This window comes from Dendronephthya gigantea, unplaced genomic scaffold (assembly GCF_004324835.1).
Source record: "Dendronephthya gigantea isolate DGI-Jeju-01 unplaced genomic scaffold, DenGig_1.0 000085F, whole genome shotgun sequence".
Lineage (NCBI taxonomy): Eukaryota > Metazoa > Cnidaria > Anthozoa > Malacalcyonacea > Nephtheidae > Dendronephthya > Dendronephthya gigantea.
The window spans coordinates 651,164-663,377 of NW_021163095.1; the positions used below are offsets into that span (position 1 = coordinate 651,164).

Here is a 12,214-nt window from a genome sequence, read left to right on the forward strand (position 1 = left end):
ACGCACCTATACCAACATTGTTCAAGGGGGAAGGGGGGTATTTTATTATGTAGTAGAGAAGTCTACGAATTAATTTCCATGATTGTATACTAGCGAAGATACGGATGAAAATAAAACATATCGAACACTTGAAATAAAAAGGAATGAGTGCTATGGATAAGAAATTGAAAGAAATTGAAATTCAGGATTAAAATATGCAAGTGATGATTAGGCCTTTTACAAAAGATATACCTTTTCCCTGGCGAAAAATCAAACCCCTGACTCGTGCGTGAAAGGCGGGGGTACTCACGACTATAATACCGAGGATTATGGTTTGCCAAAAACTTGAAAATTCAGGATTGAAATAAGCAAGTAATAATTATGCCTTTTACAAAAGTTATACGCTTCTTCCCGGCGGGGAATCGAACCCCGGTCTCCCGCGTGACAGGCGGGGATACTCACCACTATACTACCGAGGACTACGGCTTCAAACAGGCTGCAACCCAAGGAATGGGTATCATGAATAAAAAATTGCGAAGAAATTGAAAATTCAGGATTGAAATATGCAAGTAATAATTATACCTTTTACAAAAGATATACCTTTCTCCCCGGCGGGGAATCGAACCCCGGTCTCCCGCGTGACAGGCGGGGATACTCACCACTATACTACCGAGGATTATGGCTTCAAAAAGCTGCAACCCAAAGAATGCCTATCATAAATAAAAAAATGCGAAGAAATTGGAAGAAATTGAAATTCAGGATTAAAATATGCAAGTGATGATTTATAGGCCGTTTACAAAAGATATACCTTTTCCCTGGCGAAAAATCAAACCCCCGACTCGTGCGTGAAAGGCGGGGGTACTCACGACTATAATACCGAGGATTATGGTTTGCCAAAAACTTGAAAATTCAGGATTGAAATAAGCAAGTAATAATTATGCCTTTTACAAAAGTTATACGCTTCTCCCCGGCGGGGAATCGAACCCCGGTCTCCCGCGTGACAGGCGGGGATACTCACCACTATACTACCGAGGACTACGGCTTCAAACAGGCTGCAACCCAAGGAATGGGTATCATGAATAAAAAATTGCGAAGAAATTGAAAATTCAGGATTGAAATATGCAAGTAATAATTATACCTTTTACAAAAGATATACCTTTCTCCCCGGCGGGGAATCGAACCCCGGTCTCCCGCGTGACAGGCGGGGATACTCACCACTATACTACCGAGGATTATGGCTTCAAAAAGCTGCAACCCAAAGAATGCCTATCATAAATAAAAAAATGCGAAGAAATTGGAAGAAATTGAAATTCAGGATTAAAATATGCAAGTGATGATTAGGCCGTTTACAAAAGATATACCTTTTCCCTTGCGGGAAAACAAACCCCCGACTCGTGCGTGAAAGGCGGGGGTACTCACGACTATAATACCGAGGATTATGGTTTGCCAAAAACTTGAAAATTCAGGATTGAAATAAGCAAGTAATGATTATGCCTTTTACAAAAGTTATACCCTTCTCCCCGGCGGGGAATCGAACCCCGGTCTCCCGCGTGACAGGCGGGGATACTCACCACTATACTACCGAGGACTACGGCTTCAAAAAGGCTGCAACCCAAGGAATGGGTATCATGAATGAAAAATTACGAAAAATTTGAAAATTCAGGATTGAAATAAGCAAGTAATAATTATGCCTTTTACAAATGTTATACCCTTCTCCCCGGCGGGGAATCGAACCCCGGTCTCCCGCGTGACAGGCGGGGATACTCACCACTATACTACCGAGGACTACGGCTTCAAAAAGGCTGCAACCCAAGGAATGGGTATCATGAATAAAAAATTGCGAAAAATTTGAAAATTCAGGATTGAAATAAGCAAGTAATAATTATGCCTTTACAAAAGTTATACCCTTCTCCCCGGCGGGGAATCGAACCCCGGTCTCCCGCGTGACAGGCGGGGATACTCACCACTATACTACCGAGGACTACGGCTTCAAACAGGCTGCAACCCAAGGAATGGGTATCATGAATAAAAAATTGCGAAGAAATTGAAAATTCAGGATTGAAATATACAAATAATAATTATACCTTTTACAGAAGATATACCTTTCTCCCGGCGGGGGATCGAACCCCGGTCTCCCGCGTGACAGGCGGGGATACTCACCACTATACTACCGAGGATTATGGCTTCAAAAAGCTGCAACCCAAAGAATGCCTATCATAAATAAAAAAAATGCGAAGAAATTGAAAGAAATTGAAATTCAGGATTAAAATATGCAAGTGATGATTAGGTCTTTTACAAAATATATATCTTTTCCCTGGCGGGAAATCAAACCTCTGACTCGTGCGTGAAAGGCGGGGGTACTCACGACTATAATACCGAGGATTATGGTTTGCAAAAAACTTAAAAATTCAGGATTGAAATAAGCAAGTAATAATTATGCCTTTAACAAAAGTTATACCCTTCTCCCCGGCGGGGAATCGAACCCCGGTCTCCCGCGTGACAGGCAAGGATACTCAGCACTATACTACCGAGGACTACGGCTTCAAACAGGCTGCAACCCAAGGAATGGGTATCATGAATAAAAAATTGCGAAAAATTTGAAAATTCAGGATTGAAATAAGCAAGTAATAATTATACCTTTTACAGAAGATATACCTTTCTCCCCGGCGGGGGATCGAACCCCGGTCTCCCGCGTGACAGGCGGGGATACTCACCACTATACTACCGAGGATTATGGCTTCAAAAAGCTGCAACCCAAAGAATGTCTATCATAAATAAAAAAAATGCGAAGAAATTGAAAGAAATTGAAATTCAGGATTAAAATATGCAAGTGATGATTAGGTCTTTTACAAAATATATATCTTTTCCCTGGCGGGAAATCAAACCTCTGACTCGTGCGTGAAAGGCGGGGGTACTCACGACTATAATACCGAGGATTATGGTTTGCAAAAAACTTAAAAATTCAGGATTGAAATAAGCAAGTAATAATTATGCCTTTAACAAAAGTTATACCCTTCTCCCCGGCGGGGAATCGAACCCCGGTCTCCCGCGTGACAGGCGGGGATACTCACCACTATACTACCGAGGACTACGGCTTCAAAAAGGCTGCAACCCAATGAACGGGTATCATGAATAAAAAACTGCGAAGAATTTGAAAATTCAGGATTGAAATAAGCAAGTAATAATAATGCCTTTTACAAAAGTTATACCCTTCTCCCCGGCGGGGAATCGAACCCCGGTCTCCCGCGTGACAGGCGGGGATACTCACCACTATACTACCGAGGATTATGGCTTCAAAAAGCTGCAACCCAAAGAATGCCTATCATAAATAAAAAAATGCGAAGAAATTGGAAGAAATTGAAATTCAGGATTAAAATATGCAAGTGATGATTTGGCCGTTTACAAAAGATATACCTTTTCCCTTGCGGGAAATCAAACCTCCGACTCGTGCGTGAAAGGCGGGGGTACTCACGACTATAATACCGAGGATTATGGTTTGCCAAAAACTTGAAAATTCAGGATTGAAATAAGCAAGTAATGATTATGCCTTTTACAAAAGTTATACCCGTCTCCCCGGCGGGGAATCGAACCCCGGTCTCCCGCGTGACAGGCGGGGATACTCACCACTATACTACCGAGGACTACGGCTTCAAAAAGGCTGCAACCCAAGGAATGGGTATCATGAATAAAAAATTACGAAAAATTTGAAAATTCAGGATTGAAATAAGCAAGTAATAATTATGCCTTTCACAAAAGTTATACCCTTCTCCCCGGCGGGGAATCGAACCCCGGTCTCCCGCGTGACAGGCGGGGATACTCACCACTATACTACCGAGGACTACGGCTTCAAAGGCTGCAACCCAAGGAATGGGTATCATGAATAAAAAATTGCGAAAAATTTGAAAATTCAGGATTGAAATAAGCAAGTAATAATTATGCCTTTTACAAAAGTTATACCCTTTTCCCCGGCGGGGAATCGAACCCCGGTCTCCCGCGTGACAGGCGGGGATACTCACCACTATACTACGGAGGACTACGGCTTCAAACAGGCTGCAACCCAAGGAATGGGTATCATGAATAAAAAATTGCGAAGAAATTGAAAATTCAGGATTGAAATATGCAAATAATAATTATACCTTTTACAGAAGATATACCTTTCTCCCCGGCGGGGGAACCCCGGTCTCCCGCGTGACAGGCGGGGACTCACCACTATACTACCGAGGATTATGGCTTCAAAAAGCTGCAATCCAAAGAATGCCTATCATAAATAAAAAAAATGCGAAGAAATTGAAAGAAATTGAAATTCAGGATTAAAATATGCAAGTGATGATTAGGTCTTTTACAAAATATATATCTTTTCCCTGGCGGGAAATCAAACCTCTGACTCGTGCGTGAAAGGCGGGTGTACTCACGACTATAATACCGAGGATTATAGTTTGCAAAAAACTTGAAAAATCAGGATTGAAATAAGCAAGTAATAATAATGCCTTTTACAAAAGTTATACCCTTCTCCCCGGCGGGGAATCGAACCCCGGTCTCCCGCGTGACAGGCGGGGATACTCACCACTATACTACCGAGGACTACGGCTTCAAACAGGCTGCAACCCAAGCAATGGGTATCATGAATAAAAAATTCCGAAGAAATTGAAAATTCAGGATTGAAATATGCAAATAATAATTATGCCTTATACAAAAGATATACCTTTCTCCCCGGCGGGGAATCGAAGCCCAGTCTCCCGCGCGACAGGCGGGGATACTCACCACTATACTACCGAGGATTATGGCTTCAAAAAGCTGCAACCCAAAGAATACCTATCATATATAAAAAAAATGCAAAGAAATTGAAAGAAATTGAAATTCAGGATTAAAATATGCAAGTGATGATTAGGTCTTTTACAAAAGATATACCTTTTTCCTGGCTGGAAATCAAACCCCCGACTCGTGCGTGAAAGGCGGGGGTACTCACGACTATAATACCGAGGATTATGGTTTGCCAAAAACTTGAAAATTCAAGATTGAAATAAGGAAGTAATAATTATGCCTTTTACAAAAGTTATACCCTTCTCCCCTGCGGGGAATCGAACCCCGGTCTCCGCGTGACAGGCGGGGATACTCACCACTATACTACCGAGGACTACGGCTTCAAAAAGGATGCAACCCAAGGAATAGGTATCATGAATAAAAAATTGCGAAGAATTTGAAAATTCAGGATTGAAATAAGCAAGTAATAATTATGCCTTTTACAAAAGTTATACCCTTCTCCCCGGCGGGGAATCGAACCCCGGTCTCCCATGTGACAGGCGGGGATACTCACCACTATACTACCGAGGACTACGGCTTCAAACAGGCTGCAACCCAAGGAATGGGTATCATGAATAAAAAATTGCGAAAAATTTGAAAATTCAGGATTGAAATAAGCAAGTAATGATTATGCCTTTTACAAAAGTTATACCCTTCTCCCCGGCGGGGAATCGAACCCCGGTCTCCCGCGTGACAGGCGGGGATACTCACCACTATACTACCGAGGACTACGGCTTCAAAAAGGCTGCAACCCAAGGAATGGGTATCATGAATAAAAAATTACGAAAAATTTGAAAATTCAGGATTGAAATAAGCAAGTAATAATTATGCCTTTTACAAAAGTTATACCCTTCTCCCCGGCGGGGAATCGAACCCCGGTCTCCTGCGTGACAGGCGGGGATACTCACCACTATACTACCGAGGACTACGGCTTCAAACAGGCTGCAACCCAAGGAATGGGTATCATGAATAAAAAATTGCGAAGAAATTGAAAATTCAGGATTGAAATATGCAAGTAATAATAATGCCTTTTACAAAAGTTATACCCTTCTCCCCGGCGGGGAATCGAACCCCGGTCTCCCGCGTGACAGGCGGGGATACTCACCACTATACTACCCAGGATTATGGCTTCAAAAGCTGCAACCCAAAGAATGTCTATCATAAATAAAAAAAATGCGAAGAAATTGAAAGAAATTGAAATTCAGGATTAAAATATGCAAGTGATGATTAGGTCTTTTACAAAATATATATCTTTTCCCTGGCGGGAAATCAAATCTCTGACTCGTGCGTGAAAGGCGGGGGTACTCACGACTATAATACCGAGGATTATGGTTTGCAAAAAACTTAAAAATTCAGGATTGAAATTCAGGATTAAAATATGCAAGTGATGATTAGGCCGTTTACAAAAGATATACCTTTTCCCTTGCGGGAAATCAAACCCCCGACTCGTGCGTGAAAGGCGGGGGTACTCACGACAATAATACCGAGGATTATGGTTTGCCAAAAACTTGAAAATTCAGGATTGAAATAAGCAAGTAATGATTATGCCTTTTACAAAAGTTATACCCGTCTCCCCGGCGGGGAATCGAACCCCGGTCTCCTGCGTGACAGGCGGGGATACTCACCACTATACTACCGAGGACTACGGCTTCAAACAGGCTGCAACCCAAGGAATGGGTATCATGAATAAAAAATTGCGAAGAAATTGAAAATTCAGGATTGAAATATGCAAGTAATAATAATGCCTTTTACAAAAGTTATACCCTTCTCCCCGGCGGGGAATCGAACCCCGGTCTCCCGCGTGACAGGCGGGGATACTCACCACTATACTACCCAGGATTATGGCTTCAAAAGGCTGCAACCCAAAGAATGTCTATCATAAATAAAAAAAATGCGAAGAAATTGAAAGAAATTGAAATTCAGGATTAAAATATGCAAGTGATGATTAGGTCTTTTACAAAATATATATCTTTTCCCTGGCGGGAAATCAAATCTCTGACTCGTGCGTGAAAGGCGGGGGTACTCACGACTATAATACCGAGGATTATGGTTTGCAAAAAACTTAAAAATTCAGGATTGAAATTCAGGATTAAAATATGCAAGTGATGATTAGGCCGTTTACAAAAGATATACCTTTTCCCTTGCGGGAAATCAAACCCCCGACTCGTGCGTGAAAGGCGGGGGTACTCACGACAATAATACCGAGGATTATGGTTTGCCAAAAACTTGAAAATTCAGGATTGAAATAAGCAAGTAATGATTATGCCTTTTACAAAAGTTATACCCGTCTCCCCGGCGGGGAATCGAACCCCGGTCTCCCGCGTGACAGGCGGGGATACTCACCACTATACTACCGAGGACTACGGCTTCAAGAAGGCTGCAACCCAAGGAATGGGTATCATGAATGAAAAATTACGAAAAATTTGAAAATTCAGGATTGAAATAAGCAAGTAATAATTATGTCTTTTACAAAAGTTATACCCTTCTCCCCGGCGGGGAATCGAACCTCGGTCTCCCGCGTGACAGGCGGGGATACTCACTACTATACTACCGAGGACTACGGCTTCAAAAAGGCTGCAACCCAAGGAATGGGTATCATGAATAAAAAATTGCGAAAAATTTGAAAATTCAGGATTGAAATAAGCAAGTAATAATTATGCCTTTACAAAAGTTATACCCTTCTCCCCGGCGGGGAATCGAACCCCGGTCTCCCGCGTGACAGGCGGGGATACTCACCACATACTACCGAGGATTATGGCTTCAAAAAGCTGCAACCCAAAGAATGCCTATCATAAATAAAAAAATGCGAAGAAATTGGAAGAAATTGAAATTCAGGATTAAAATATGCAAGTGATGATTTGGCCGTTTACAAAAGATATACCTTTTCCCTTGCGGGAAATCAAACCTCCGACTCGTGCGTGAAAGGCGGGGTACTCACGACTATAATACCGAGGATTATGGTTTGCCAAAAACTTGAAAATTCAGGATTGAAATAAGCAAGTAATGATTATGCCTTTCACAAAAGTTATACCCTTCTCCCCGGCGGGGAATCGAACCCCGGTCTCCGCGTGACAGGCGGGGATACTCACCACTATACTACCGAGGACTACGGCTTCAAACAGGCTGCAACCCAAGGAATGGGTATCATGAATAAAAATTGCGAAAAATTTGAAAATTCAGGATTGAAATAAGCAAGTAATAATTATGCCTTTTACAAAAGTTATACCCTTCTCCCCGGCGGGGAATCGAACCCCGGTCTCCCGCGTGACAGGCGGGGATACTCACCACTATACTACGGAGGACTACGGCTTCAAACAGGCTGCAACCCAAGGAATGGGTATCATGAATAAAAAATTGCGAAGAAATTGAAAATTCAGGATTGAAATATGCAAATAATAATTATACCTTTTACAGAAGGTATACCTTTCTCCCCGGCGGGGGATGGAACCCCGGTCTCCCGCGTGACAGGCGGGGATACTCACCACTATACTACCGAGGATTATGGCTTCAAAAAGCTGCAACCCAAAGAATGCCTATCATAAATAAAAAAAATGCGAAGAAATTGAAAGAAATTGAAATTCAGGATTAAAATATGCAAGTGATGATTAGGTCTTTTACAAAATATATATCTTTTCCCTGGCGGGAAATCAAACCTCTGACTCGTGCGTGAAAGGCGGGGGTACTCACGACTATAATACCGAGGATTATAGTTTGCAAAAAACTTGAAAATTCAGGATTGAAATAAGCAAGTAATAATAATGCCTGTTATGGCAGACGCTAGAGTATTATAGTTATTAACATACTAATGAGATAACGTGGGTGGTTGGCTATAAAAGAGAACAGCGATACATAGCTGGCCATAGCTTACAATAACGAATATTGCATGTGAACGTAAAGGTGTAACGAAGTGTACAAAGGTCACAAACTTTTTGAACCGTGTTTATCAACTACAACATCGTGTCAGTGTCTTTGATTGTCTAAACGGATTTGAACTAAATACGCGTCTCTTTGTGCCCCTGTAATCGCTGAAGTCAACGTATAACGGGATTTGGCCCTTACATTTGTTCAAAAAGTTTTAAGCAAGGTAAATCATGCAATTATGAAGAAGTTTAGTGCCGACTATAATCAGTCAACCGATGTTAATGGCGATGCTTATGGCGAAGTTCAAGGAGATACTGCTAGTGAGACTAATACAAGAGAATCTCGTACTAAAAGGTATACGGAAAAAGGACGAGAATATAGATCTCAGCAGTTGAAAGGCAAACAAACATCAAGCTTAGCAGCCGTGACACTGAAAGAACAGACTAACTCGATTAATGACAGACGATAACGATTTACACTTAGTTAAGTCTGCACTGGATCATTTCAATAACTTATTCATGGCATACCAGCAAGTACATTATGAATACGTAGATACGTTATCATCAGAAGTGAATTTAGAACTTGAAATACAACGAATCAAGAGAGAAGTCTACTTTGGATTTCCGTCAGCAGGTTAAAAGAATGGATTTCGCGCGCTGAAGATCGACTGTCTGATCAGTTAGCTAAGGACGAAGAATGGAAAAGCTCTAAGTCTAACAAGTCAGCCGGAACATCTAAGAGCTCTCGAGAGTCTAAATCGTTTACAAGATCATCAGCTTCATCTCGTACAAAGGAAAGAGTAAAATTGGCTGAATTATTGGCGGAAAAGACGATGCTTAAACGTAAACAAGCTCTTAAGGCGGCTGAAGAGGATTTACAGTTAGAAACAGAAATTGCAAAGGCACGAGCGAGAGAAAGAGTTTATAAAGAAATGGTTCAAGTCGTAGATGAGGAATCAACTAAAGTAAAGGAAAAAGACGAAATCCCTCAAGCCCAAGAAGAAGAGAAGCCGAGACCCTTAACAACGCCAATGAAGCCACCAACTACGCCAGTTGTGGAACCACCGAGAAGAACATTACCAACACCAGAGTTATCAGTTTCTACATTATCTGATTTCAGAAGTCCACCAAAATCACCCCGTAAACCAAAGTATGACCCTCGACTAGACCCTATGGTGCCAGAGTTCCAAAATCGTATTACCTCCACAAATACCAATAATTCAAGATTCCAATCCCACAACGAGAGAAATTCAACACCAGTCTATCCAACTACAGTATCACATGAAAGGTCTTTACAACAAATAGTAATGGCGCAACAACAGCAAACTGAACGTATAATGCTCGCAAATATGCAACTTGCTGCTGCTATGAGTCTACCAAAACCAGAGGTGCCAAAGTTCAAAGGTGACCCAGCGGAATTCAGTTCATTCATAAAGGCCTTTGACGCACGTATAGAATCAAAAGCCACTAATCACGCGGACTGTTTATATTATCTGAATCAGCACCTTATAGGCGAGCCTAAAGAACTAATCGGAGGATGTTTATATATGGAACCGGAGCAAGGGTATCTAGAAGCAAGAAATTTACTTGCACAAGAATATGGTGATTCCTACAAGATCTCAACAGCATACGTGAATAAGGTCCTTGGTTGGTCTACAATCAAATATGACGACGAAGTTGGACTTAAACGTTTTTCACTGTTTCTAAAGAAAATTAAAAATGCCACGACTGCTATGTCTTACATGACTGTGCTAAATCATCCAACGAACATGCAAACAATTGTTAAAAAGTTACCAGCTAACCTTCAATCTAAATGGCGAGATCAAGTTACAAGATTGAAGAAAACGCAAAGGAAGATCGCACAATTTGAAGAATTGGTTGCCTTTGTGGATATGTGTGCGGAATCTGCTAACGATCCCATATATAGCAAAGATGCTTTAAGTGGAAAACGTAGGAGATCAAAGACAAAAGAAAATTAGGTGACCAAAGTTCAAGCTTTGCAACCAATGTGGAACAGTCTACTTCCTTAAAACCAGAAGAAAAAATAGAAAGCGAAGTCTCAAAGATGAATCGATGCCCTTGTTGTAAACAAGAGCATCAGCTAGATGAGTGCGATAACTTTACGAAAAGGTCAATTGAAGACAAAAGGTTATTCCTTAAAGAAAGACGAATGTGTTTCTCGTGTTATGGGCATAATCACATGGCCAAGGGGTGCCTTCAAAAGAAAAGGTGCAAAACTTGTGGTAAACTTCACCCTACCGCATTGCACATTCCTGGATTTAAGTTACCAATCAAGAACTCTGAAGGCGATATACATGACAAGGAAAAGTTAAATACTGGCTTTGTCGGTGTTCCTGTAACCAACAAAAAGGACGACAAAGAGATCTCCCTAAATGAACCTGTTATTTATCATGCGATTCTTCCAGTAAAGGTGAAAAAAAAAAGGTAGTGAAAAGACAGTGACCACTTATGCATTTTACGATAACGGCAGTGGTGGGTCCTTCATTACAGAGAACCTCCAGAATCAGTTAGATGCAATAGGTGTCAAGACAACGTTACAGCTTGGTACAATGCACGGACAGAGCATAGTAAATAGTTGTATTCTCACTGACCTTATTGTCACTGATATAAACGACGAGAACCCCATCGAGATAAACAAGATGTTCACAAGAGAATTTATTCCTGTGGAACACAACCAAATTCCAACCCCAGAGATTGTTGCTGACTGGATGCATCTTGAACAAGTTGTTCACGAAATGCCATGCTACATACCTGGTCTAGAGATTGGCCTTCTCATTGGTAGCAACTGTATTTCAGCCCACGAGCCTTTGAGAGTAATACCAAGCACAAGAGAAGGTCCCTTCGCTGTTCTACTACGACATGGATGGACGATTAGTGGTCCACTACGCCCTGAACCACAACGAAAGACCGAAAAGATTACGGTAAATCGAATAACAGTTCGTGAAATACAACACGTTAAAGAAATCGTCACACCCAAATTATTATTAAATGCACTTGCAATCGACTTCAACGACCAGAACATAGTTTCCACCGATCATATGGAGAAGAGTTACTCCCAACAAGATAAATTGTTCATGAAGAAAGTGGAGGAAGGCGTTCGATACATTGATGGTCATTATGAAGTTCCGTTACCATTTAAAAATGAAGATGTCATAATGCCAAATAACAAGACGCAAGCTATTAAACGTGCTGAATTACAGAAAAGAAAGATGCTGAATGATGAGAAATATCGAAAGGACTACATTAACTTCGTTGAAAATGTTATCGCTCAAGGGTATGCGGAAAAGGTTCCGAGAGAAACGTCGTCATCAAAACTCGGGCAAGTGTGGTATATCCCTCATCACGGCATCTATAATCCAAAAAAGCCAGAAAAGATCCGTGTTGTGTTTGACTGTAGCGCTCGATTTTATGGAACGTCCCTCAACGATCAGTTGTTACCTGGTCCAAATCTTACCAACAGTCTAGTCGGTGTATTGACAAGATTTCGAGAAGGTTCCATTGGCTTTATGGCTGATATTGAGGCCATGTTCCACCAGGTGCGTGTTCCCAGACTC

General features: G+C 41.5%; 30 non-coding genes across 30 annotated transcripts; all 30 read right to left on the bottom strand.

Moving 5' to 3' along the window:
• Window positions 1–386: 386 nt before the first annotated feature.
• Window positions 387–458, bottom strand: Trnad-guc. The gene has a single exon. It is a non-coding gene; the product is annotated as a tRNA-Asp (tRNA).
• A 125-nt stretch (window positions 459–583) lies between these two features.
• On the bottom strand, window positions 584–655 carry Trnad-guc. Its single transcript has one exon. It is a non-coding gene; the product is annotated as a tRNA-Asp (tRNA).
• Window positions 656–942: 287 nt separating this feature from the next.
• Window positions 943–1,014, bottom strand: Trnad-guc. The gene has a single exon. It is a non-coding gene; the product is annotated as a tRNA-Asp (tRNA).
• A 125-nt stretch (window positions 1,015–1,139) lies between these two features.
• Window positions 1,140–1,211, bottom strand: Trnad-guc. The gene has a single exon. It is a non-coding gene; the product is annotated as a tRNA-Asp (tRNA).
• Window positions 1,212–1,495: 284 nt separating this feature from the next.
• On the bottom strand, window positions 1,496–1,567 carry Trnad-guc. The gene has a single exon. It is a non-coding gene; the product is annotated as a tRNA-Asp (tRNA).
• A 125-nt stretch (window positions 1,568–1,692) lies between these two features.
• On the bottom strand, window positions 1,693–1,764 carry Trnad-guc. Its single transcript has one exon. It is a non-coding gene; the product is annotated as a tRNA-Asp (tRNA).
• Window positions 1,765–1,888: 124 nt separating this feature from the next.
• Trnad-guc lies at window positions 1,889–1,960 on the bottom strand. The gene has a single exon. It is a non-coding gene; the product is annotated as a tRNA-Asp (tRNA).
• A 124-nt stretch (window positions 1,961–2,084) lies between these two features.
• Window positions 2,085–2,156, bottom strand: Trnad-guc. The gene has a single exon. It is a non-coding gene; the product is annotated as a tRNA-Asp (tRNA).
• A 285-nt stretch (window positions 2,157–2,441) lies between these two features.
• Trnad-guc lies at window positions 2,442–2,513 on the bottom strand. The gene has a single exon. It is a non-coding gene; the product is annotated as a tRNA-Asp (tRNA).
• A 125-nt stretch (window positions 2,514–2,638) lies between these two features.
• Trnad-guc lies at window positions 2,639–2,710 on the bottom strand. The gene has a single exon. It is a non-coding gene; the product is annotated as a tRNA-Asp (tRNA).
• Window positions 2,711–2,995: 285 nt separating this feature from the next.
• Trnad-guc lies at window positions 2,996–3,067 on the bottom strand. The gene has a single exon. It is a non-coding gene; the product is annotated as a tRNA-Asp (tRNA).
• Window positions 3,068–3,192: 125 nt separating this feature from the next.
• On the bottom strand, window positions 3,193–3,264 carry Trnad-guc. Its single transcript has one exon. It is a non-coding gene; the product is annotated as a tRNA-Asp (tRNA).
• Window positions 3,265–3,548: 284 nt separating this feature from the next.
• Window positions 3,549–3,620, bottom strand: Trnad-guc. Its single transcript has one exon. It is a non-coding gene; the product is annotated as a tRNA-Asp (tRNA).
• Window positions 3,621–3,745: 125 nt separating this feature from the next.
• On the bottom strand, window positions 3,746–3,817 carry Trnad-guc. The gene has a single exon. It is a non-coding gene; the product is annotated as a tRNA-Asp (tRNA).
• Window positions 3,818–3,940: 123 nt separating this feature from the next.
• On the bottom strand, window positions 3,941–4,012 carry Trnad-guc. The gene has a single exon. It is a non-coding gene; the product is annotated as a tRNA-Asp (tRNA).
• A 476-nt stretch (window positions 4,013–4,488) lies between these two features.
• Window positions 4,489–4,560, bottom strand: Trnad-guc. Its single transcript has one exon. It is a non-coding gene; the product is annotated as a tRNA-Asp (tRNA).
• A 125-nt stretch (window positions 4,561–4,685) lies between these two features.
• On the bottom strand, window positions 4,686–4,757 carry Trnad-guc. The gene has a single exon. It is a non-coding gene; the product is annotated as a tRNA-Asp (tRNA).
• A 285-nt stretch (window positions 4,758–5,042) lies between these two features.
• On the bottom strand, window positions 5,043–5,113 carry Trnad-guc. The gene has a single exon. It is a non-coding gene; the product is annotated as a tRNA-Asp (tRNA).
• A 125-nt stretch (window positions 5,114–5,238) lies between these two features.
• On the bottom strand, window positions 5,239–5,310 carry Trnad-guc. The gene has a single exon. It is a non-coding gene; the product is annotated as a tRNA-Asp (tRNA).
• A 125-nt stretch (window positions 5,311–5,435) lies between these two features.
• On the bottom strand, window positions 5,436–5,507 carry Trnad-guc. Its single transcript has one exon. It is a non-coding gene; the product is annotated as a tRNA-Asp (tRNA).
• A 125-nt stretch (window positions 5,508–5,632) lies between these two features.
• Window positions 5,633–5,704, bottom strand: Trnad-guc. Its single transcript has one exon. It is a non-coding gene; the product is annotated as a tRNA-Asp (tRNA).
• A 125-nt stretch (window positions 5,705–5,829) lies between these two features.
• On the bottom strand, window positions 5,830–5,901 carry Trnad-guc. Its single transcript has one exon. It is a non-coding gene; the product is annotated as a tRNA-Asp (tRNA).
• A 448-nt stretch (window positions 5,902–6,349) lies between these two features.
• On the bottom strand, window positions 6,350–6,421 carry Trnad-guc. The gene has a single exon. It is a non-coding gene; the product is annotated as a tRNA-Asp (tRNA).
• Window positions 6,422–6,546: 125 nt separating this feature from the next.
• Window positions 6,547–6,618, bottom strand: Trnad-guc. Its single transcript has one exon. It is a non-coding gene; the product is annotated as a tRNA-Asp (tRNA).
• A 449-nt stretch (window positions 6,619–7,067) lies between these two features.
• On the bottom strand, window positions 7,068–7,139 carry Trnad-guc. Its single transcript has one exon. It is a non-coding gene; the product is annotated as a tRNA-Asp (tRNA).
• A 125-nt stretch (window positions 7,140–7,264) lies between these two features.
• On the bottom strand, window positions 7,265–7,336 carry Trnad-guc. The gene has a single exon. It is a non-coding gene; the product is annotated as a tRNA-Asp (tRNA).
• Window positions 7,337–7,460: 124 nt separating this feature from the next.
• Window positions 7,461–7,531, bottom strand: Trnad-guc. Its single transcript has one exon. It is a non-coding gene; the product is annotated as a tRNA-Asp (tRNA).
• Window positions 7,532–7,814: 283 nt separating this feature from the next.
• On the bottom strand, window positions 7,815–7,885 carry Trnad-guc. Its single transcript has one exon. It is a non-coding gene; the product is annotated as a tRNA-Asp (tRNA).
• A 124-nt stretch (window positions 7,886–8,009) lies between these two features.
• On the bottom strand, window positions 8,010–8,081 carry Trnad-guc. Its single transcript has one exon. It is a non-coding gene; the product is annotated as a tRNA-Asp (tRNA).
• A 125-nt stretch (window positions 8,082–8,206) lies between these two features.
• On the bottom strand, window positions 8,207–8,278 carry Trnad-guc. Its single transcript has one exon. It is a non-coding gene; the product is annotated as a tRNA-Asp (tRNA).
• Window positions 8,279–12,214: the final 3,936 nt, after the last annotated feature.